Here is a 22,241-nt window from a genome sequence, read left to right as displayed (position 1 = left end):
TCTAGACTATTGAGGCTGTAGGAATCATGCCAAGCCTTCTGAATAGTTTGAAGGTCAAATAGGAGCCTCAAATTAGAAGCTCCCTGTTCAGTAGCCGGGTGTGGTGCTATGCGCCTTTAACCCACTCAGGAAGCTGACATAGGAGAATCAAAAGTTTAAGACCCCCCTGGGCTACAGGATAGATTCTGTCTTAGTACCTCCTCCTGAAAAAGAAGTGCCTGCCTCAGGTCTGGCACAAGTATTTAGCACATAAAATTAATAACAACTTCAACAGAAACTAATGAGCACCCCTGTCTAAAGAAAGGTGAACAAGGGGGTGGAGAGATGGAACTGTGGTTCAGAGCACTCGCTGCTTCTCTGGAGGAACTGAGAGCTGTTCCCAGCACCTGCATGAGGCAGTTCACAGACATCTACAGCTCCTGTCTGCTTCAGAGGACCCTATGCCTCTGGCTTTCTCAGGTACCTGCACTCATGCATACAGACCCACGTTCAGACACATACCTACACAGAATTAAAATGAATGAAAATGAAACTGGAGAGACAGGGAAGATGGGATGATGTATCTCCAGCACAGCCAACAAAGCCTTGGAGAAATATTTAGTCTCATCTTTGAGGGTTTTAAAACAGGATGTAATATAGCCTAGGCTAACCTTGAACTCGTCTTGTAGCAGAAGACAACTGTGAACTTCTGATCTATCGGCCTCCATCTCCTGAGTGTTTCCATCACAGGTAGTGACGCCACGCCCAGTTTATGCGGTGCTGGAGATCATACTGAGGGCCTCATGCATGCTAGGCAAACACCCCCATCAAAGCTCCATACCCATCCCATGCTTATAATCTCTGCTGACCCTTCGTTTCCCCATGTGAGGGGAAAAAAAATCTGACCTTGGCCTTACAGAGCTCTTAGGAGGCTGCCAGGCCAAAGGGAGCGACTCCCAAGACCTTAGCGGCAGCAGCCCAGTCATCAGTGCTAAGCAGAGAGATCCAAGGGAACAAAAGCTTCAACGAAGCCTTGTATTTTTCCACCCCTTGATCTGGTTGGTGCTGACTACTCCTTTATTGTTCTTAACTGAGTGCAGGGGAAAGGCTTTTTAATGGGCAAAGAAGGGAAGAAAGAAATGAATCACTGGGTCCTTTAAGAGAGGGGACTTTAAAAAAAAAATTATTATTCCTATGCAACATCAAAAGTTGCAAAATGGTTTACAATCACTTACTGGCTGCTCCTGGGGTGTCATTCAAAGAAGCTAAGTCCTTCTCCCTTCGGAAGGTCACTGTGTGCGTGGGGCTCTGGATAAATGATAGGTCAGGTACCATCTGTGCTTCCAAAGGGCCGCCACTTATGTCAGAGGAGAATCAGGTACTGAAGAATTATCAGGACCTAGTGCAAGTGTCAGACAGCAGAGTGTCCTCCCAGTGTCACTCACATCCATCTGTTGTGTCCCATCCCCTCACACCAAGGCAATGACCAAGGCACTGAGTAGGGGAACAGGTTTTTAGAGGAGCTGAAACTTGTGCCCTTCATTTGACCTATAGGGCCCTTTTCAGGCTCTATGCGTTTCCTCAAGGATCTCTGCGAAATACTCGGAACCTCTCCCGGCCTCCCATCTTACTGCTCTCGCCATTCCTGGACAATTATACAAGGAATGCTTGTAGTCCCCACCCACTCCAAATGAACACACTGACATTCTAACCTGGAAGATGATGCTGCAGGTAGGGTGGGGCTATGGCAGGCAATTAGTGCCTTGTGAATGAGCTCCAGAAAACTCGCTCACCTCTTCCACTATATGACGGCCCAGAATTATGGCATCATCAAGTAATCAGAAAGCAAGCCCTCAGCAGACTCTCCATCTAGCAGACCATTGCTCTTAAACTTCCCAGGCACTATAACTGTGAGAAACAACCCCTCTTGTTGATAACCTTCCCAGTTTGTAGTATTTTACTATAGTGCCCCAAACAAATAGGATGCTACACCTACAAAAGATATCCAAGGGCACTCTCTCATCTTCCCTTAGCTTCGTGAGGACTTGGTGAAGTGCTGAAAGGCTAAGAGGCCTCTCTGCACTGGCCCCTCTGACCAGGGACTTCCTGCCTCCAGACCTGTGAGCCATGAATGTCTGTTATTTGAGACAGACTTTATGGGTCCTTTATCACATCAGCCTGCACTAAGGTCCTCTGCTCTGCCCTTATCATACCAAAGTCCCAACTGTACCCCAAAATTGTATTCCATGGGCATACTAAAACCTCTGCACTCTCTGTGTGTTTAACTATGGGGACACTTACATACTGAAATTTGGGGCTATGTCAATCTGTCAGTCAGCTCATGGGGGACACATGAATAATGTGTTTCCATGTTTCTTACACCTTACATTTGGGTCTAGTTCCGTAAACACATGTTACGTTGGAGGGGGAAAGGATACAGTGTTCATATACATGATGTAAACAATAGCAATAAGCTGAGCCTGGTGCTGCAGGCCTGTAACTTTTGTACTTGAAAGACTGGGGTAGGAGACTCACAAGTTCAGTGCCTGAGACACACAGTGAGATCAGAAGCAGCCTGGGTAACTTAGGGGGAGTGTAGCTCAAACATAGAATGTAAAAGAAGGTTAGGACATAGCTCAATGAAAGAGAGCTTGCCTGGCATTTAGGAAGGCCTGGGTTTGAACCTCACCATTACATAAATAAAACCAAGCCAAGACAAGAGTTCTTGGTCATCCTTGACTACATAGTGAGTTTAAGGCCAGTCTATGCTACATGAGACCCTGTGTTAAAAAAGAAAATTTTTCAGCAAATAATTTTTTTTATAAAAGGCTGCTGAGGTTTTTTGAGGGGTGGGGGCGGGGGCTGTTGCAGGAGTGAGGACTTGAGTTTGATATGCAGAACCCACATAAAAATGGCGGCTGTGGTGAGGCATACCTTTTAATACCAAACCTGGGAACAGAGATAGAGGGATTCTTGGGGCTCCGTGGCTAGCTCCTGAACATAGTTGGTGCTCCTCAGAACAGTAAGAGACCCTGCTTCAAAGGAAGAGGATAGCATTTGTACGGATAACATAAGAGGTTGTCCTGTGCCTTACACACACACACACAAATATGCATACATGCACATACAATCAAACACACTCACAAATGCACAGACACACACACATGCACACACATACACTCATACACACAATATATGTATTTAATATTTATTTATTAAATTATATATAGTTTATATATATTTATATATGTATATAATTTATATATACATAAATATATAGAGATTATATTTTTAAAGGCCTGGTGCTTCCCCACAGGAACTTGGAAAGTGCCACCCTAGAAGTCAGCTGAGAAAATTCCCATCTTCCAGATGAAGAGAATAAGACCCAAAGAAAGAGTGCGTCACTTGCCCAAGCTCAGCACCACTGACAAGAGACAACTCAGGAGAAACCATGACAGATGAAGAGAACCGTGAAACCTCTCAGCAACTGGTAACAGAAAAAGCACTGGCCCCAGACAGATGTGTACTAGTGCATGCACATTAAAAGTATGAGAAAAAGGCATTTCCCAGCATCACAGCGGCCAAAAATGGGGCGGAGGGGGGATCACAGCTGAAATAACGTGCCTCTGCCAAGAGCTACCTGTAAAGACAGATGACAGTCTCTCTCTCTCTCTCTCTCACACACACACACACACACACACACACACACACACACACACACATCTTACTGACATCATGTTTATTTTGTTGGTTATGTGGCTTGTTTGTTTTGTTTTGCTCTTTTTGTGACAGTGTCTCCAGTAACCCAGATGTATCTGAAGATAATCTTGGAACACCTGGGTCCTGCACACCCAGACCCACGGGGAAGCCTTACTTACTTCTCGAATGCTTTCCCAGCTCTCATCACAGAGGCTCGTTAAAGCCCGACAGCCCCATTACTGGAACTACATCCACCAGGACTAAGTCTCCTCCTTCTCAGAGCTGATGCTGGCCCTTTCCAGAATGTTCTTAAATAACCTCCTCATCTTATGCAACTGAGAAAGCTCTGTCTGCCTGAGAAGTTTTGGAACAGTACTGCTGTAGTCAAGACTCTGTGTTTCAAGGACTAAGTTTTAGTTTATTTGGGTTCTTGAGGCAGGATTTCTCTGCGCAGCCCTGGCTGTCCTGGAACTCGCTCTGTAGACCAGGCTGTCCTTGAACTCAGAGCTCCACCTGTCTTTGCCTCCTGTATGATGGGATTAAAGGTGTGTGCCACCACCACCCAGCTATTTCAAGGACTAACAATCGTGTTCATTTTGTTGACTATGTGGCTTGTTTGGTTTGTTTTGCTACTCTTGAGACAGCATCTCCTATAACCCAGATGTACCTGAGGATAACCTTGAACCCCTGATCCTCCTGCTTCCATCTCCTGAGTGCTGAGCTTACAGACACGAGTCACCATTCCCCATTTTATGTGACACTGGAATCAAACACTCGGTGCTTTGTATAAGCTAGGCTGGCCTACATCTCCAACCCAACCAAGCTCATTTCTCCACAGAGAGATGGGGCTGCTCTTAGACCCACACAGACACACTAAGAGGTAAGTAGAGGCCACACTAGAGGCTGGGAAACCTATGTACTTTACCCACAAAGCTTACAAGAACCACTTTATCCCTCTCTCCTCTCAGCCCTTCCCCCTTTCTTCTTGTCTCTGGGAGTCTCTTCCAGTCTTCACACACACACACACACACACACAAAGAATTAGCTGTGTAATTGTTTCACCCACACCTGACTACTGTTTGTTCCTACCTCAATTCCACCTGGCACCTGAGCCATGGAACAAAGTACCCACTAAGTCCATTTCTCTGGTCCCAAGTCTAACTTCCAAGAAACAGAATCTAATTAGGTAAGCTCATCTTTATAGGCCACAGTTCCAATCAGTGGTCTCTAGCTTACCTAGGAATCAGCTCTTCTAGGGTCCAAGGTCTATCTCGGGCCTACAGAGTGGTTGCCAAGAAAAGGTAGGTATGGCTATAAGTCATGTCTGCTTAGATGCAGGAGACTAGAACACCTAGCATTGAGAGGCTAATACTCTTCTGATTCATGACTCAATTCCTCACTCCAGCAATGCCTTATCTGTTACTCTTGCCACACGGTGGGAACCCAAGGAATTCTCACCAGGTCCTCACTAGACTATGTTAATCTCTGGGGACCTGAACCACACCATAGTCAACTTTGTAGCAGGATGCTAGGTACAGAGGAGATCTAAAATCAGCCTAGAGGAGAGGACTCAATGAACAGCCAAGTGAATCATTTCTTGAATAAAAGGATGGGTTGTGCTATGTCTGCTCTAGAGAAACTAAAGCAAATCTCAAGGCCAAGGGAGGGGGATAAGGTAGATTGAGGAGTAGGGGTCTTGGTGTGATATGGTGGCATGCCCTCTAACCACAGCCCTTTTGAGGTAGAGGCAGGAGGATCCTGAGTTTAAATTTATTCTTGGCTAACTATCAAGTTTGAGACCAGTCTCAGCTACTGACATCCTGCCTCCAAACCTAAAAATTGTGGGGGATTCTACATAGAAAACTTAAAAGGGGTGTGGGGGGAAGCATTCCAAAGGATGAGATAAAGAAGTGTTTGATGTGCCAGACTGTAGCTCAGTTGGCACAGTGCCTGTCTAGCATGCATGAGGCCCTGGGTTCAGTCACCATGATTGTGTAAATTCAGACACAGTGGCACACATCTGGATTCCCAGCTCTTGGGAGGTAGAGGCAGAAGGATCAGAAGTTCAAAGTCACAGACCAGTGAGATGGCTCGGTGAGTACAGTTGCTTGCTGCCAACCCTGATGGCCTAAGTTTGATCCCTCGGGCCCTCACAATGGAAGTAGAGAGCTGACTCTCAAAAGCCATTGCAGGACCATTCACACACACGCACCTGCAGGTGAGGTGACAGAGTCCAGCTTGAGGTCACCATCCATGTCTCTAAAATGGAGCAAGTGGTAGCAACTTTGCTGCCTGGCTGAGAAAACAAGGATGGTATAGGAAGCGTGCCTGGCAGAGGACCTGGGATGGGTCAAAGGGGAAAGGTCAAAAGTGCCCATGCGCTCTGGGTGAAAGAGCTCTTCCAGAAGTTGCCAGACAACTCCAGGTAGACCTTAGTGGCAAAAGGGACTGTGCAGGGGACCTGGGCACGTACACACTGGCTTTGCTCTTGTGTCCTCCAACTTGGGAGTCTGAGGCAGTAGGGTTGTCTGTGTGCTGCTGGCTGACAACAGGAGGCCTGTGCAGGCCAATAACAAAGTTATGATGTTAATCATTACAGTGCTGTGTCTGTTTCTGTCTGGGAACAAGGCATGCTGATCTTTGTTCCCCCTCCATAAAGATGAAAGGTGAGGTGCTACTGAAAGTGATGAGTCCCAGCAGAGAGAATGGCATGCCCGCCTTGCCACCTGGCTGGAAGGACATCAACTAGCTTCTCTCTATGTTCTTCTTAGAGTCCTTGGAGGGTGAAGTCTGAGCCCCTTGCAGGCAGAGGAGCAGGGAGGCAGATTTTCTCCTACAGGGAAGCCCCTTGTCTTAGTTGGCAGTTTTTAGTGCTGCGATGAAATACCATAAGCAAAAGCAATTTGGGAGGGAAGGGTTTATTTGGCTTACACTGCATATCATACTCCATCAGCACAGGAAGTCACGACAGGACCACAAACAGGGCAATAACCTGGAGGCAGGAGCTAAGGCAGAAGCCATGAAGGAGTGCTGCTTTCTGGCTTGCTCCTCATGGTTTGCTCAGCCTGCTCTCTTATAGAACCCAGGACCCCCAGTCGTGTCTTACAGAGACATTTTCTCAGTTGAGGCTCCCTCCTCTCCAATGACTCCAGTTTGTGTCAAGTTAACATAAAACTAGCCAGCACACCAGCACACCAGCACACCAGCACAAAGGAAGCTTCATGGAGCCAATTATCAAGAGTTAAAATATATGGAAAGATATATATGCCCAAGTCGTATGAAAATGTGTCCCCACAAAAAAAAAAAATCAAACAGAAATGTACCTGTGACATTATTCACAACCATCACAAGGGAGAAATAGACCAAGAAGATAGGTGTCACATAAAAAGGTTTGCTACACAGGTCTAATAGCCTGAATTCGATCCCTTGAAGTCATCGTAAACTGCTGGATGCAGCAGTGTGCAATCTGTAATCCCAGCCCTCCTACAGTGAGTTAGGAAGTGGAGACAGGAGAATCAACCAAAAGCTTGTGGCTCAGCTCTCCTGGAGTCCACTGTACGATGCAAAAACCAGAGAAACTCTACCTCAACAAAGGAGAAAAGAATGGACTCCCAAAGGTTTCTTCTGACCTTCATACACAAGCCATGACATGCACATACACACATATATACACACCATAAATAAATAAACGCATTTTTTTCAAGGTGGAAACTATTCTAATTCTAGCTGCTTGGGAGGTTGAGGCAGAAGGACCACAAGTTCAAAGCCAAGCTGGGCTACAGAGTGAGTTCAACACCAGCATGAACAACTTGGTGAGACCCTGTATTAAAACTAAAAGCTAAAGGGTCAGGGATGCTGCTCGGCTGCATGGCACTTCTTTAGCATGGGGGGGGGGGATTGAAAATGATGTACCCAGTATGAAAAGAAATGAAAGAAAGAGTAGAAAGGAGAGAGGAAGGAAGAGGGGGGAATGAAAAGGGAGAAGAAAAGGAAAAATGGAGAGTGGGGAGGAGGGAGAGGAGGAGGGAAGGAGGGAGAATGGAAGGGAAGGAGGGAAAGGGAAGGAGGGAGAAGGAAGGAGGGAGAGAAGTGGAAAACACACAAATGGCCCAGATGCCCATCAATAGAGGGATGTAGGAGATGGTTCATTCCAGGCTAAGGATCTCCATAGAAACAGATGGGAGATGAAGGTTGCCAGGAGTATGGGGAAAGGGAATCAGAGTTGATTGCTAATAGTTGTTGGGGAGACTAAAATGTGTGTGTCTGTGACTATGATAAAAGCCCAGCACTTAATACTTTAAACACATGAACTGCACAGTGTGCAGACAGTATGTTTAAGGAAGCTGCTTGGGCAGTCCTCACCTAGACTCAGGGTCCTCCCCAACCTATGGCAAAAGGCTCGGCCCTGAGCTTCATCCTAGGTGGCAGATCCACAGTCCTGAGCAAGGCCGATAACTCCTGGCCCTCACAGCTGTTATGTTTTCCTAAGACACTCTGCAAAATTAAAATAAGCATGTGCAAGCATGATGAGATTCTGAAGCAAATACAGAGCTTCAAGAGAGAACCCTTGAGAATGCAGGAGCATGCTCAGAATGGGAGCCATTCCAGCAAAGACTAGTGCATGCAAAGGGCATGGGGTAGGAAGAGCATGTGCTAAAGGCACAGAAATAAGGTACGGAGTGCTGAAGCACTGCTGTCCCCTTCTTCATGAGTTCCCCTGAACACATCCCACTGGTTCCCTAAGTCTCATCAGGGAGACAGTAGCAGTCATTCATTCAGGGCCCTAAACTGTACTAGATGTAGAAACCCAAATATGACTTTCCTTTCCACCATCTCCATCCTGTCCTGACTTGCAGATGAAGTCTACACATCCAGCATTGGGTATGCACTCTAAGCAGGTAACAAATATGCCCGTATAGTTCTCCTACCAATAGTGTGAATCAGAAAGACGAATGGCTCTAAATGCTGTATGGCATCAACCACAGAGTCAACCTGTAATGGCTTGTGAACTGTCTCCCTGAACAAACTCGACTTGCCCAGTCCTTGTCAGTCCTTTCTTGACCAGTGTGTCAAGAGCAACCACTGCTGTGGCCAGTCTACAACGACTACCTTTGAGCAGGCGCCAGACTTATCTACCAACTGGTCTGAGTCAGACAGCTCTGTTAAAGAAAAGGTGATACTACTGTGTATTTTGTTGTTGTAATTTTGAGGTTTTCTCTGTATCGTGTGTGTGTGTGTGTGTGTGTGTGTGGTATGTATGTGGTGTGTGGTGTGGTATGTGATGGGTGTGTGTAGAGGGCGTGGTGTGTGTGTGTGCACGCGAGTGTGTTTTGAGGCAGAGTCTTCTATAGCCCAGGCTAGCCTTAAACTGACTGTAACCAAAGATAACCTTGAACTCCTGTTCCTCCTGATGCCGCCTCCCAAATGCCTGGATCCAGATGTTACTGCTCTGTCAGAAGCTTGAGGTTGAAGCTCATCTCTATGTAGATTTTCTTTTTCCTAGCAGTGTTAGAAGTATAGGACAGTCCTCTGGTCACTTCTCTCTGGCAGCAGCAGGCTTCTGCTGCTGTTTCTGGAGCATCGCGTTTGAATAGCAGAGCCCCCACAGTTCTGGCTGTGGCCGTGTTGATGCCGTTAGTTGACAGAAGAGCCTGGATTGGAGTGGCCAAAGTCTGCCTCCAGGTTCTTAGATTTTTTTTCTCTTTTTAAAGATTTATTTATCCTTTTTTAATATGTATGAGTGTTTCCCTGTGTGTATCTGTGTGCATTACACGCTTGTTTGGTACCCACGGAGGCCAAGAAGAGAGCATCTGATCCCTGTCTCTGAGGCAACTCCATCTCACAGATTTTCCAAAGAATCCCAGTTTGGTAGCACATGAGGGTGCATAGTGGGTCTTGGGTCCAAGAGAACTGGCTGTTCCTAGGGCAACTCCAGAGATGCTGACTTGGAGACACACTTGCCCCCCACTCACCTCCTTCATCTCCCTTACTTCTCCATCTCCCACATGACAAATAGCCTCTATTTCACCAGAGCTCATCAGGGCTAATGTACACTTAGTGTCTAGTACAAGTCTAGTGCACATCTTATTTAAAACAAGAGTAATCAATGTTCTCATTTGCTGTGCTATATTGTTATTGCTTTGTGGTTTGGAGGAATTCCTTTTTAAAGCATGGTCTCACTACGTTGCCCAGATTGACCATAAAATCCTGGGGTCAAAAAAAAATCCTCTTGAGTAGCTGGGACTCTTGGCCCACACCACCATGTCCAGCCCTGTGGTAAATGTTATATGTCTCATATTTTTCTCATGGAATCTTTTCCCAGCACCCTCTCAGGTCAGTATGATCATCTGTCTCATTTTACAGTTGAAGAAAGGAAGACTGAAAGAGATAGCATATTGCAAGTTCAAGAGGAGGAAGCTATCCCTTCATCCATCAGGACCTGAACTCAGGCACGTCACAGTGATGCCTCAGAGCCTCATGAGACTGGCTCCATTCCCCAGAACCCTCCTCAGGCCTTCCCAAGAAATCACACACCAATTCAACACAGGTTCATCTCTGAGTGGCCCTGTCTGATGACCAGGACCGTGTGGAGGATGATTAAAGCCAATCCCATAGCTCTAGATGATCCCAGCACCTGTTCACAATGGTGACCCAGCAATATCTCAATGGAGCAGAGGGAAACACAATACGTAGCTCTCCTGTGTGCTGGGAATGAAGACAAGCCATAAGGTGAGGATTTCCAGGCCATACACCATCAGGCAGTCAGAACTAGGCCCACTTCAGCCCTAGGCTGAGTTCCAGGGAAATGGTGGCTACATCATATGTTATCTTGCCTCTGGGAGGCCAGGCAGCCCTGTGTCTACACAGGAAAACCAAGGTAGATAAATGCAGGAATTCACAGCCCTATAAAAAATGAATTAAGATAAAGCACATACCCTTACTACTTAATGAGTGAGCTTTACGGACAGCAATGCATGACAATGACTCAGAGGAACACAATTATCTTATCGTAAGTTAAAGGCAATCGATTTTCATTTCTAAGCAAATACCATATTACCTCGATCCTAACACACCTAGATTTTGAGGGGGAAGAGTAGGTGGGTAGGCTTTTTTTTTAACATTTTACTCTTTCTGAGGTATGGGGACAAGTCACCCTCAGATGAGTAAGTTGACTCTGCATCTTTCTTCTCCCCAAGGCCAGTGTATTGAACTGAGCATATGAACTTCAACCGTGTCTCCCTTCCTCTCTCACCTCTGTCCTAGGCTAAGCAGACATTCCCTTCCCCACCCCCACCCCCTCTCTTTAGTTCAAGTGCCAAGAAGAAAGCTATGCCTTCCTGAGAAGCTTAGGCGCCTGGCTTGCTTGCTTGTCCTGGATGGAGCAGGCACTGTCTTGGGGAAGGATGAAGTACTTAGGAAAACTGAGGAAGAGAACACCTCTTCCTCAGCCCAAGACCATCCCAAACCCTGATTCCGAGTGTGAAGAAGGGCATGGTTAACTGAGCCTGGATCTAGTGAGCTGGGGTATGCAGCCGCTCACTTCAGCCCTCTTGTCTGTGCTCCCTGCTCTCTGCCCAGAGGTCCTTGGCTTGCCATGAGGAGAGACATAAGATGCTGCCTTCTTGGGGGCAGTGGGCCAGTGTATACTGGAAACACACTACAGCATCTCTCTCCTGAGCCCACAACCCCTTCCTTCTGCTTCATGACATGCCACCCACATGCCACCCACAATTCTCAGGACAAATACTAACCTCCTTTGCAGGCTGCTATTCTAGATGTGAGGCTTCTGGCCATCATGTCCTGGAGACTCCTCCATCACTCTCTCCTCCAGTTGTAAAAATGTTAAATGTGAAAGGAGGTCTCGGGGCTGCCTTCTTCACATGGGAGACTGGGGCAGAGAAAACATCCCAGATTCAAAAGCAGGCTGGGCTACAGAGTGAGATCCTATAAAAAATAAAAAATAAAAATAAATAAATAAATAAATAAATAAACAAGGCAGGACCAGGGATGCAGTTCAGTTGGTAATATGCTTACCTATGTGCTTGCCTAGAATGCATGAGGCCCTGGTTCCTCCCCAGCACCACATGAATTAGGTGTGGGGATGCCTACCTATAATCCTAGCACTTAAGAAGTAGAGGTTTGCAGATCCGAAAGTCAAGGTCCTCTTCAGCCATGCCACAAGCTTGAGACCAGCCTGGGATATGTAATGTCTTGCCTTTAAAAAAAAAAAAAACAAACAAACAAAAAACAGTGTGAGAAAGCAGTCAGCAGGTTTTCCAGTCCAGGATCAGGCAATCCAGAATGAGAAGTACCAGGTTCAAGCCTTGCCCTTCACCCTTCCCCTGTGTGTGAAATGGGCGTAACCCCTCCCGTCACCTGCAGGTATTACAGCAAATCTATCTAAAAGCTTTTCCATGTCTCAGAAGTCACAGGCTCCTTCCCAAGAGCCCTCAGTCAGTTTCGGCTTTCTCTCATGCCTGATACGATGTTGCTCCGTTGTTCCCCACAGGCGCAGAGCTAGAAGATGGAACCAGGTCCCCAGGCTGAAATGTGGGTGGGGTGGGACGCTGCCTATAGTGTCTTCAGGGAAAGTTTCATAGAGGCAGATAGCTAGCAAGCAAGTGAACCGGTTAGGAAGAATTGACCCCACAGAACACACAGCCAATCAGCAGGGCATCTCCACAGGACAGGAGAACTTGGCCCAGACCCAGATAGCTGTATTCACCATCCTGATCTGACACTAGGTCTTGACTTATGTGCCTGTAAAATGGGAACGCTAAACAGTGCTTGACACCCAGGGTCCAAGAATCCTTGGAATGATGCCCAATGCCTAGCTAATTCTATGGTCTTGTTCACTACTGCCCGGGGCTTGAAGTACGTTATTATCTCATAGAATCTTCACAAGCCTGGGAAGAAATAATTATTCCGTAGATGAAAAACCTGAGGCCCAAGTCCCTGTGCTGAGATGCAACAGGCCAGGGGTTTAGAAGCCCCTGTTCTTACTGACCTCACCTTGGGCTGTAGCAGCCACTTCCCACCCTCACCCCAAGAGAGTCAGAAGAGAGAAAGATCATGTTGAGAGGATGAGGAGGTGAATGAGGCAGTAGAGAAAAGGACTCGCTGGGAACAGCTCAAAGCCAGAGAGCTGGCAGCAGGACAGGCTAGGGGAGGAGCATCTTCATCCCCAGGAGGGGACACTAGCTATAGGCTAGGGACCAGCATAGACCTCCAAGTCTTTCCCAGCAATGCTCTGAGCAAGTCTCTGAGCCTCCTCCTGCTGCAGACCACACCCCCAGTCAGCAATGTCAAGGATGGACAGAGAAGGGGAGAGGGATAGACCCAGCCAGGATTCAGCATAGACCTAGCTCCAGGATTGACCACGGCTCAGGAAAGCCCTAAGACACCCTTTCTTCCCACACTCCCAGGGCTCCAGGTATCACATCATCCTGGTCACAGAACAGATGGGGAAGCTGACCTGGAGGGGACAGAGCCACCACCCATCCTGGCCTAGGTTGCCTAGCACCTGGCCCAGCAGCCATCTTTGTCATCACAAGGATCAGCCACACATCCCAGGCAGAAGCTAGCTTCCGCACTGGAAAGAAGAGTCCCCTCCACATGGAGACGTTCTCCCCTGGGACTCGGTGCCCATTCCCAAACCCAACAATTAATAAGCAGGAAAGGGGCTACCTGAGCCTGCCACAGGGGCCTACATCGTTGGCTACAGAACATGACAAGGAAAGTTGAAACTGGAAAACATTATTAGCAAGATCAGAATGTGAGTCTCCCCATACCAAATTCCTGGTCTCTAGAGCACACACATAGAAGACCCAAAGTTCTGCTTTAGGTCAGTCCCAGCTAGCAATTTATACTATTCTAGAAGCTTCATTCTGCCTTTTGATCTAATAGGTCTGAGGTATAGAATGGCACTGTGTATGTGTGTGTGTGTGTGTGTGTGTGTGTATGTATGTATATGTGTGTGTATGTATATGTGTGTGTATGTGTGTATATGTGTGTGTATGTGTGTGTATGTGTATGTGTGTGTATGTGTGTGTATGTATATGTGTGTATATGTGTGTGTATGTGTGTGTATGCTCACAAGAGAGAGAGGGGGTGGGAGAGAGGAGAGAGGTAGGTGTAGGGACAGGGAAGCTGTTCATTCCATAGAAAAAAAAAGCATCCAGTGTCTTGGGCCATGCTACCTTTCAGGACCAGGACACAAAGCTAGTCACCAAACCGGTAAATACCTTCCAGGGAGAGGGACACCATCCACTGGGAGGCCCTGCTGTCTTATGGGGGCGGGACATAGCAGGAGCATCTAAGGTAAGTCTATGTGTCAACTCGGGTAGACAAGGATCTCCCCGAGGTGCCTGTGAGAGCTACAGCCCTTTCCTGGTCCTCAGAGGGTTTGGAAGGAGCCTCTTGAAAGCAATGGCTCAGGATGCTCTGCCCCCTCTGCTTTCTGCCCTTACAGCACACACAGAGGCACCTTGGGAGCTTCTCCTGAGCTTGAGGGTCTTTCCTTTTAAGCACAGAACCTCTGGTTCATCCAAAGAGGGGGCTGCACCAGTGTTACCTCGTGATCCTCAGCCTGTGGGGACTTGAATTGTGGGGACTTGACTCATGAAAGAACTGCTCAATGAAAGCCATCGATTCTGGCTCTGGTGGTTCCTCGGGAACACCACGATGATAAGCATCTAGACGACTCCTGACTGTCCTCTACATCAGATGAGGCGTGGGAGATGAAAGGACCTTGGAACCAACATACCAGCAATGATATCGGTCTTATTATCCCTCATAAAAATGGCACCAGTTAAGTGTCTCTCTGGGAAAGGCCATGGCTGCGGAGCTCCTAGTTTTAGCGGGAGTGCACTTCTGTGTAAGTGGGAGCACACAGTAGGCCAGGAAAGCCATCTGGGCCCTGAAAGACCTGTAGCTTCAAGCAGCCCTCAACAGCATTGGCGTTGTTGGTCTCATTCCTTGGCTTAGCGCTAAGCTGAAAAAAAAAGAAAGAAAGAAAAAAGAAAAAATGGCGTGTCCTTAGTACCCCTGTTCTGCAGTTGTCCAGCTGTCTGTTAGCTGTAGCCAATGGATTACCAGGCAGGACGGAAGCCCTGTCCAGCCTTAAATGACCACTGGCTCCAGGCTGGCCACCCGCCCTGGCCGCCCGCACGGAAGGGCTGGACTTTACCCAGCAAATCGGGAAGGAACTGGAGTCTCTGAACTTGGGACTTGGGCTCCATCGATAAGCCAGTGGACAAACAGAGGGCAGGGGCCAGAGCTCCCCTTTATACACACAGAAGCTTGGCTCCAGTCTGATACATCTAGATCTTTGCCCTTTAGTTCAAACAGGAAATCTTAAAATGGAAAATGAGCTGCGTAAGGAAGGGGCGCGGCCACCAGCCTACAGGGAAAGACAGCAGGTTGTTGGCAGAGAGTACTGGGGCTTCTCGCAGAAGGGAGTTGTGCTGCGTGGTATGTTTAAAAGGATTCACCAACTGTATATGCCAGACAGCAAGCAGGCAGGTGAAGATGCTCTATAGACAGCTTAGAGCCAGGGAGAGTCAGGAAGCTGGCTTGAGTCACAGCCTTCTTCCATGAGGGGTCTGTGGAGAATGGTGTCGCCCAATAGAACCTCAGCTTCTCCATCCATAAATAGGGCTGGCAATAGCATCTCCTTCCAAGTACACACAAAGGCATCTGAATGAAGCTGTGCACGGAGTATTCGGAAGGCCAGCTTTGCATCCTAATGAGGCCCCTCCCCAAGAGATATTTCACAATCGAGGGGGGAAATCCAAAATAAGATCTCTGGCTCCCCATGCCACCCCCGTACACCTCCATGCTACCCAGTTCAAAGCAAAGAAAATTGGGGGAAGGTAAATAATTAGAGAAGCTGAGCGGGTCTCCCTGCTGGGGGAATCCAAGTAATTATTCACCTGTAAATTACTCCTCTCACATTAATTCCACCTCTAGATCCTTCAGACAAGAGAAATTCATTTATTTACGTCTCTAACCGGGCTGCTTTGGTAAACAGCCCAACAAGCTTGCGTGGCCCATTAAAGGGGGGGAGAAGCGAGACAGGAGGAGAGAGGGAAATTAACATGTGGTCATTACTGGCATTTAGAAGATTACCTCCAAGGGTAATTAATGGGGAATCAAAGCCAAGGCAGACCTCATACTCAGCCAAAGGGGAGGCCATGGCAGCCAGGAGGGGCCTGCAGGAAACCTTGGCTGCAGGTGTCCTGGCGTCCCACTTGTGAGATGGAACCTTCCAGCAATCTTCCTTTCTGCCCTAATGCAGTGGCGTAGGCTGCCCTGAGTGTAGAAATAGCTCTCCCTATATAGTGAGGTCATTCTTGATTCTTGCCACCAGCCCCCGCCTCAAAAACCCAAACCTCTCCAGAGCATTCTCAAGCCAACCTGGCTATTTCTGGACCTGGCACATGGACACTCGTTAAGTTGTTACTGAATGAATGAATCCACACAGCTGTTCATTCTAGTGCCATAAAGCCTCTCAACTTTACCTAAGCCCATACTCAGCCCAACCCCTGCCCCACCCCACCTATGGAACTGACAAATCAAACAAGCTGATCATCTTCCAGCTCCAACCAGAGAGGAGAACGTTGTAAATTTAGGCAGTTTTCCCTAGGCTCAGACAGCCTGGATTCGAAGTCTAGGTCAGCCCCCAGATCACCTGTGTGGCCCTGGAGACGTGGATTGACATCTCTGAACCTTAGCTTCCTCGTCTACAAAATAAGAATGGAAATAGAAGCTACCCAGTCCTTACTACCAGGTGCATTGCAAGTTAGTGGAGAAATGTATACCATCTAATAAGCATGCACTGTTAGCTTCAGCAACGAACGCCATTCATGACATCCCGCCAAGCTTCTTGGTGTCCTCGAATGAAAGGCAAAGAAACTTCTTCTCATGTACTGTGAATATCGGGCCCCAGATGTCTCTCAGACTCAATCCTCACCACTTCCCATCCCTCTTCGCTGTAGCCACAAAGTCCTTCTGGTTTCTCAAAAGCTTACTCTACCTCCACGGCTAGCACAGGCTGCATCCCAGATGCTGGCAGTCCAGGGTGAAGCCCCCGGGGAAGCGACTTCACAGGAACCCATCCTGCAGAGCACTTATGAGGCTGGAGGCTGGCCTCCTTGGCTGGCCTTTCTGAGCATACATGTGGTCTAGAAGCTTTCTACTCACCTTGACACACTCAACAGCCTTGGGAGCCGGAACATAGCTGAGTTTTAACATGAAGGAGCTGTGGTCTCCAGAAGGGGCAGTGACTCGGTCATGGTCACCATATAGTATCAGAAGGGACATTATCTGAAGTTTCCCAGGCTGGGATACAACTCAGAAGCTGGTAAAGTATTTGCCTAGCAGGCAACAAGACCCTGGGTCTCAGTCCTCAGCACTTCATAAAAGCAGGCATGTTGGCTCATGTCTGTAACCCCAGAACCTGGGAGATAGAGGTGAGGGATCCAAGACCCAAGATCAATATGGACTACTTAGTGAGGCAGATGAAAATAGAGAATCAAGGTCAGCTAAGCCAGACACAGTGGTGCAAGGCTGTAAATGCAGCTGCTCTGGAGACCAAGTCATAGAAATGCCAAGTTCAAGGCTAGCCTGAGTCTCACGATGAGTTCAAGAACAAGGCACCTTAGTGAGACCCTGCCTAAAATATTCAAACAGAAGACTGCAGAGATAACTCATTGGTGGAGAGTTGTCTGGCATGCATGAGGTCTAGTATTTAATGACCAACACCAAAGGTGGGCGTGGTGGGGTGGGTGAGAGAAGAAGAGATGGAAGAAAAGAGTAATGAAGAGAAGAAAAAAGAAGAAAAGAGATAAAAGATCAGAACCAGTTGAAGCAAATGTGGAGATCAACATTAGACCCAGAGACAGCTCCAGGGAACCTGGAGGGGACTCAGAACCAGGAGCTAAGGGAAGAGATGTGGCAGGGCAGGGACTGAAAACACACAGTGACAAACAACAACAGCAAAGCTGTTACCACAACAATCACCCCCAAAATAGCAACATGCACTTATTCAGCCTTTTCCTCCAGGTACGTTCTATGAGCCTCGTTTTAATATTTCACTCGAGGGATAAATGATCTCTGTATGCTAGCAGGCATGTCAGCAGACATAAACTGCACAAGGGCAAGGCCAGCTCTAGAGCCCAGCCCAAAGCCTGGCCTGGTGCCCTCAAGAGATAGCAAGAGTACAGAAAGAAAGAAATGACAAGCTAACACAGATGTTATGGGGAACCCCCAGGATGTCCTTAAACTCGTATTTATGGAAAAAAAAGAACTCAGAGTATTATTATTCTCATCTAATTTTATTTGTTTTCCAAATGACTGCCTAAGCAATTACGTAAGTTAAAAGTAGTGTCTGGAGGAATCTGAACTCCAGGACCCTCATGCTCCTTAAACACTAGTTTCTATTTAGCATCTTTATTGGAAGGAGGCAACAGCACATATATAAAGTAAATTTTGGAATATAGCTCGACTGGCTGGTTGCTAGCTTAGCACCCACAAAGCCTTGGGCTGGATCCCCAGCTCCACATAATCCTAGCATGGTGATTCAAACACATCAGAGGCAGGGGCAGGAGCATTAGTATTTTAAGCTCACTCTCAGTTACCTAGGGATTTCTAGACCAACCTGAGCTAAATGGCCATGACTCAAAAAAAAAAAAATCATATGGTTTTCACTTCATACATGGAACCTGTCTACCAGGCTAACAAGTCTGTAACTATTTAGAAATATAATCTCTAGAATGTATTCTCCAACCACTAAATAGATGATCTAGAAATAAAAAACAAAAGGGAAACAAGAGGAGTGTGGTTTTGACAATATCTGAGTATAAATCCAAATAAGGCCAAGGTCACAGAAGAAATTAAGCTGTGCCTTTGAACATGCTTAGAACTGCTGGTGACAAATCTATTGGCCTGCGCATGTGCACAGCAGAACAAGTTTCACGGATGGGTTATGGATGGATGGTAGTGCTGGTTTGGATGGAAGAAGTGCCAGGGTGCTATAGACTAAATATCCAGTTTAAGGGGTTGGAAAATAAACACAAAACAAACTCGAGGAAAGAAAACTTTAAAATAAATATAGACGGGAGCAGAGATGACTGGACGGTTAGACAGAGCAAGCCCAGGTTTAACAAGGGCAGACATGGTTCTTCATGGAGTTTAAAATGACTGATAAATTTTGAGAGAGAATGATCAAGACAATTATAAAATTATGAAAGCTTAGAAAAGGAGCACCATGGCTGGAGTTAGTGGTCTGTAAAGAAGCTGAGGCAGGAGAATTGCAAGTTCTAGGTCAGCCTCATCAATTTATAACAAGACTGGAGGGGAAGGGGGGGAATGTCAGTGTACCTCAGAGGCACTTCCCTAGAATATGTGAGGCCCAGTGTTCCATATAATAACAATAACAAAAGTCATCACTGGGAGTGCTAACCATGGAGTATGGTTACCGATAGCGTAGTGGTGAAAGAGCAATAATCACTGTTATGAACGAGTGGACTGAGCTGCGTCTCAGTGGGAGGCTACTTGCCAGGCACGTACAAAGCCTTAGCTTCAATACCTAGAATTTAAAAGGACGTACATTGTGAGTGACTTTTTGTCAGTAAAATTTAAATAAATAAAAGAGAACTTATAATTATGATTTACAAAATCCACTAAAAATAATTAGAATTTTTGCCTTTTTCTTTAACCATATATATATATTATATATTTCATACACATGTATAATATATATGTGTATGAAATATATAATATATACATATATAATATATAATTACATATGTGTCTGTAATATATATAATATCTATTAGACTTTTTAATAGCTAAAGAAAAATATTACATATTAAATTATCCTAAAGGAAATTTAATATATATTATATGTAGCATACATATATATGTTAAAGTCTTAAAAAGAGCTCCCATGGGTCTAGGGAGATGATTAAGTGGGTAAAAGTGCTTGCTACAACAAATGGAGGACCTCACGTCAATTCCTAGCCCTCACATAAAAAGTTTGGTGTGGTCATGGGCATATCTATGACATTGGTACTGTGGGAGACAGAGAAGAAAGGTCTATGAGCCTCCAGGCTCAGTGAAGACCCTGTCCCAAAGGAATGAGGCAGATGCAGATGCACTAAGTCACTTAATGTCCTTTTCTGGCTCGCAGCACAAGCACCTGCATATATAGGACACACACACACATATCATGTGGCACAGCCTTATAAACAGAACTCTCAGGCTCAACAATTCCAACTCATGCAACACAGAGAAATAATTTCCCACGTTTGCTGAAGAAAATATGCCTACATGAGACGAAATAAAGAAAGAAAAGAAAGAAAAAAGAAAGCTATCCAACCTTGTCACATGTGACCCTAGATGCAAAGCTGTGTACAATGTAGTTCATCTACCCCAGTGGTTCTCACACTCCCTAATGCTGTGACCCTTTAATACAGTGCTCACGTGTGGTGACCCCCAACCACAAAATTATATTGTGTTGGCTTAAACCAGTTGTATATTTTTGCTATTCATCATTATAGCAGGGTTTGAATTTTTTAATATTTATTTTTACTTATTACATCTATATGTGTGTGGTCGAGGTTGGAACCCACAGAGGTCAGAAGAGAATGTCCAGGTCCCCTGGAGCTGGGGTGTGGACGCCCGACTCGCCAGCAAGGAGGACACCACAACAGGATTCTTCTGCACACGTTTATTGGGAGAGCTTGATAGCGAAGGCGAAAGACCCTGAGCCCCAGAACTGGCGCTGCTTATATAGGCCTAGGAGTGGCGTGTCTATACCTGATTGGTTGTGCTTTCAGTACCTCATTTACATTCCCCAGGATGGGCTGTGACTTGGTGCGAAACCCTTATGCACATGCGCTTATTGGTTGTTTACCCGAACTTACAGGCGGTGGCCAGCGGTAGCCATCGCCATCTTGTAATGGCGTATGTGACTTCCCACACTGGGGTTATAGGGAGTTATGAGCCACCCAATGTGGGTTCTGGGACCCAAACTTGGGCACTCCGGAAGAACATGCTCTTAACTGCTGGGCCAGCCCTCTGGCCCCCTCACAGGAGCATATTAAGGGAGATTCCCCACAAGACTATGAGCAGTCACAGAAAAAATGTCGTTTAGAATGCAACAGCTTAGAATGCAACACATGATTTGGAGGCAAGAAACTTAGAAAACTAGAAACAGAAACCTCCCTGGTTTGAAAAATTACAAAAATCCAAAGCAAACATTACACTTAGTGGTGAAGTGATAAAAGAACTTGCTTAAGGTTAACAAAGCAGCCATCTTTATTTTAGATTGACTCATATATACATTATCAAGCTCCTTAAATCACAAATAATGACATTTATAAAAAAAAAAAACACTAAGGAAAACTAGAAGCTACTGAGATTACAAAAATTAGCAAGATCGTTATCATTATGAGAAAAAAAACTGTTACCTTTTTAAAATGCAATAAACATGAGTTAGTGTGAATTTTAAAATCTAAGCTGAACGGGCATGGTGGTGCTCAGATTCTGACTCGTTTTGTTTGGGGCTGTGTATGATTCTCATCAGTGGTACTGAGGCTAGGCCCAGTCCCTCTGGCATAACTAGAAAGGTTCCCACCACTGGCTTCCAGATCCATCCCTGGGCCTTCATAACTGTATTTTGAGACAGGTTCTCACTAATTTGCCCTGGCCTTAAACTTGTGACCTTTGGTTGTTGGTCTCCTATCCTGAATCTTGCTCTGGAAACCAAACTGGCCTTGAACTTACAAAGATATGTCTGCCTCTGCCTCCTGAGTATTGGGATTAAAGGCATGAGCCACGCTGCCCAGTTTCTATCTTGGTTCTTATTAAATTTTTTTTCATTTTCAAAAAATACAGATCTGGAGAGATGGATGAGTGGTTAAGAGCACTGCCTGCTCTTCCAGAAATCCAGGGTTCAGTTCCCAGCCCAAGCGAAGACGTCCAGTCCAGTTTTAATTCCAGCTCTAAGGGCTCCCTCTCTAGCTTCCTCAGGCACTGCGCGCGCAAGGTGCAGGCAGAACACCCATCCACGTGAAATGAACAGATCTAAAAATAAAGTACAACTTACTAAAGAATAAACCCTCTGTTTAAAGGATAGGTCTCTATATGTAGCTCCCGTTGGCCTGAAAGTCAAAGTGACCCTCCCCTTCCTAAGTTCTGGGATTTCGCGTGTGTAACACCTTGTCCAGCTTTACAAAAATAACTACAAGACCTCAGTGGGGAAATTCGCAAAATGTGGGTGCTGTTGTTTTGTTTAATGGGTTTTGTTGTTGCGGGGGGAGGGGAGAGGAAGGGAAACAAAACTTCAGCAGCTTTTCCACAGGAACTGGAACATTGGCTTTGAAACATCTGAGAAAGAGCCAAAGGTCAGAGATGAACCTGGGGTAAGCCTAGCTCTCAGAAGGTAGAGGCAGAAGAGTCGGCTGTTTAAGGCCATCCTCAACTGCATGACAAGTTCACAGCCGACCTGTGTCCTACAAGAAGATAAAAAAAAGTAACTTAAAAAGAACATACTCTAT

This window comes from Mus caroli, chromosome 4 (genome assembly GCF_900094665.2).
Source record: "Mus caroli chromosome 4, CAROLI_EIJ_v1.1, whole genome shotgun sequence".
NCBI classification, from domain to species: domain Eukaryota; kingdom Metazoa; phylum Chordata; class Mammalia; order Rodentia; family Muridae; genus Mus; species Mus caroli.
The sequence above is the reverse complement of the archived record's forward strand: the minus strand, read 5'-3'. Positions refer to the sequence as shown.